General features: G+C 37.2%; 1 protein-coding gene across 5 annotated transcripts in view; it reads right to left on the reverse strand.

Moving 5' to 3' along the window:
• LOC107691600 (ADP-ribosylation factor-like protein 13B) overlaps nt 1-4,221 on the reverse strand; it is a 24,715-nt gene that overhangs the window by 11,148 nt on the left and 9,346 nt on the right. The window lies entirely within an intron of this gene.

Raw genomic sequence — 4,221 nt, forward strand, 5'->3', positions numbered from 1 at the left:
TGGGTTTTTGTTAAATGTGAGCCAAAATCATCACAATTAAAAGAACCAAAGACTTAAACTACTTAAGTCTGTGTGCACTGAATTTATTTAATACACGAGTTTCACAATTTGAGTTGAATTACTGAAATAAATAAACTTTTCCACGACATTCTAATTTATTGAGATGCACCTGTATCTCTTATCACGTACGACGTTTGTTCTATTCGAACGTTAGTGCCCTGCGAAGTGGACATCACCGGATATTCCGCCATGATTCCAGTTCGAAACGAGTGTATATGTTCCATTCAAAGTGCATTAAAGTGTGCTAGACATGAATTTAATAAATAATAATAATTAATCAAAAAAAATTTCACAAACTCTTGTGTTGTGTATTTTCTGGTAATTCAATGAACATGCAGAACATTCACATTTAAATCGTCTTTTTGCAGTTTAATATTCACAGACACAGTCTATATATACGTATATATATGTACTGACCTGTTTTTCATTTATTCATCAAAAATAAGACAAATTCCATGAAATTCCACTTTATACAGTAAATTCCATTTTTATGACTGGATTCTGTGATTCCGTCCATGTTTTCTGCATCGCAGAAATCATAGGGCCCTACTAATGTAGCAAACGAATATGATAAGCTCATTGTGAGAGTAACTGCTTTTATTGTCCTCATTTGTAAGTCGCTTTGAATAAAAGCGTCTGCTAAATGACTAAATGTAAATGTAAACACCAGCATTGAGTGGCCGCGATCAGCTCCGGTGGCAGTAACACAGGCTTTAATGTGCCGCAGACGCATGCCGTGATGCGCAGATCAGCTCTAGTCTCTAACGTCACTGAATTTGCGGTTAAAATGAACCATCCATTCATCATATCATCATGCAAAACTAAGAATTAGAATCATTGTAATGTGACGATCAAATATAGGTGTGGGTGGGTGGCAGACGGATAATTCGAAGCAGCGGACTCGGGTGAAGTTTGAGCTCATCCGTGCACCTCTACACTCCACTGACCTGCCGATAATATCGGCTAAACGATATATCGGTTGGGCTCTAATGATGTCACACTCATCGGTGTGTGAGACATTGCAGGCAGCGGCGCAGCGCAAATCCATGAATTAATGTTCCGAAGAGAAGAAAACTTAAACGGATTTCCCCTGCTCATGGAATAGGGAGCAATGAACACTGTATAGGGATCATATCAATCGGAACTAGGGTTGCAAAGGGGTGGAACATTTCCGGTAAATTTCCGGAAACTTTCCAAAAATCCCTGGAATATTCCAAAACAAGAGAGACATGCAAAATATGCAGAGCAGGGGGGTGTGAGGACTGGGATTGGGAACCGCTGGTCTAAGGCTAGTTGCATAAACTTAGCCTCTATGTTAAAACTGTGTCTTAAGCAGTAGTCTGACAACCTAGCAGTTACCAAAGAGGTAATGAGTAGGGCTGTCATCAAAATGGCTGAAAAACTAAATTCGAATTTTGTACTTCAATATTATCAATATTCGAATTATATTCAGATTTAAAAGGCATAATTTCACAGGCACAAAGGCACAAAGTTTGGCTTATCTCCTGAGGCCACAAGAGGGTGCATCGAGCAAAATATTACTAATGCACGTTTCTTCAAAGCAATAAAATTACACGAATATCTTTGAAAAAAAGTGCATAACGTTTAAATTTATGTTTATAAACCATATATAATTAATTCATTTGCTTAAACATTAACAAACAAAACAGCATCATGTATGTATGTAAAGCCTAGTTTAATACAAAGGACTGAAAACCAATCACAAAGAGTACTTTTTTATTTAAAAACATAAGATGCAGTGGGATGGGGGAAAAAAAACATAAGGTCTCGAGACATGTTTTTTAAAAGTTGAAATTACATTCATGTTACATGGCTTTCTAAACATGCAGCTCTCTTGTGCGAGACGCGAGTGGGACTGGAGACCGGTGAGTGGTGCAGGTGTCACTCATTATCAATTACTCCACCGACCTCGCTCCGTTCCCACGACTCTCGGCCCCGCCCCCACTCGTCACACAATGACACTTACATCATCGTCGCATTTCGTGCGCCACTGATAAGGCTGCCTGACACACACCTAAAATTTGAATGCAAAAACCTTGGATAAAATATGGATTTTTATTTTAAATTCGCCGAATATTCTAATATTTATTGACAGCCCTAGTAATTAGTGTTGTCAAAAGACCCGGTACTTCGGTACCAAGTCGGTACTAAAAAAATTAAAATGTTACGGTACCAGGTTTTTTTAAGTACCGGTGGTACAGAGTACCCGGTCAATGCGGTTCTTGATGCGCTATCTGAAAGGTGCGCACATGCGCTCTCTTCATAAAAGCACTGAGACGTGGCGACATCAAAATGAGGAAACACACCAAACTAACAAAACACTTTAAAGACAGACACCCAGATCAAATGAAAGAGTTCAAGCAGGTAAATTTCATTTAAATTTTTTATATTTAGATATAATTTTATTTATATAATCGTATTTTCCTATACATTGATTTATTTGTGGTGGCCCACCACAATATCAAAACCGACCGCCACAAATAGATTTTCCAAAAGGCTTTGACTTCGTTGAATAAACATGAGCACTGCACGTGTCAAAGTCGAAACCTGGTGCGGGTGTTTTTATATCACTGTATTTCTGAAGAAAACTGACTGTCTTCAGAAAATTATAGATGACATTTTCATTTCATCTTGCCTGTAATGCCTGAGCAGTTTGTGAGCGCAGCGCTTATTTGATTACAGCCGTTACTGTGGAAACCTCTGTCTCTCCCACTCCAACAGCGCCTCCTGCTGGCAGAGAATGAATTTGCAAATAGAGTGCAAGTCTATGGGAAACACCGCTTCTGTTATGAATATTATTCAATATTTTAATTTGAATGTCAGATTGAAATGAACACTTTTATTGGAGTAGTTAATCGTTAGCATAAGCACGGCTAACGCTAATATAACGAGCATAAGAGAATGGGAATGTGTCATCACAGCGGCAATGCATTTTCAATGACAAGCCCTTATCAATGTCTGCATTAAATACTTCTGCTTTTGATTAATGCTATGTTGATACAGTAAGCGTTAATCATTCCAACGCGATCTTAAGTTGAATCATATAAACATAAAATAATATAAAATGTCTAGCTTACATTCACTACAGAACTCGGATAAAAGTTAAACTGAAACTCGGTATGGTAAACAACTCAAATAAGATGTGTCTGATTGATTGATTGATCTCTGTAGATTTATATATACAGTGGTTTGCATTAAACACAAGCCCTCACACCACAAATAAAAGAAAATCATATATGGAAACGTTATCTTGCGGCAGCTCATTGATACCCAGCCACTTGTTTGCACGGATTAAGTTTCATTCATTCATTTATTTGATCGCTTGCATCGTTGTTCGGCATCTCTAATAGTAAGAATCTTCAACTTGTTTGTTCAAGGTATTTATTTGCATAGCATCCACAATACACATCGTTTCAAAGCAGCTTAGCCTTCTAGTAGGTTCTGTTACCTCTATAATGGCTTAATTCTTTACACTGGGCAGTTTTACTTGGCAATATTACGATATATAACAATGATAAATTATCCACTGTTTGTGATCTAGCTAGATTTACATATTAGTCCGTTTTATTCTAAGAGTATGTTAGATGGGTTTCAAAAAAATATTAATAGTAAATGGTGGGTTTTTTCTGTGGTGATTTGCGTGTGTTTACACTGTGTGCTCCTGAACGTGACCTAAAACATGGCGGAATCCAACGTGGCGTGACGTAGATTCCCATTCTCTATTAACTATTTAATGCTCCTATAAATTTTATTAGGGTAAAAAACAGGAGGACATGATGATATTTACTATTTTTACACACCAGAGGCTTTTAAATGAATTGTGAATCTAAAATAGGCGTGTTAGAGAATGTACAAATGGTTAACATTGTTTGTGTCATATCAGTCAGAAAAGCAGTTCTGGGATTTCAAAAGCCCTTTAAAATTAAATATGTACACAGTTTGGATTAAATGAAAGTATAGTCAAATGTTTTCATTAGGGATGCTCCGATCCGCCTTTTTCACCTCCGATACCGATTCTGATACCTACGGTTCAGTATTGGCCGATACCGATCCGATACCAGTGAAGTTTTTTGGGGGTTTTTTTCCATTTAAATAAATGTAGAATTTATATATCTCTGTGTGTGGAACTGATAATCATTC

Source organism: Sinocyclocheilus anshuiensis, unplaced genomic scaffold, assembly GCF_001515605.1.
Source record: "Sinocyclocheilus anshuiensis isolate Anshui unplaced genomic scaffold, SAMN03320099.WGS_v1.1 scaffold442, whole genome shotgun sequence".
Classification (NCBI taxonomy): domain Eukaryota; kingdom Metazoa; phylum Chordata; class Actinopteri; order Cypriniformes; family Cyprinidae; genus Sinocyclocheilus; species Sinocyclocheilus anshuiensis.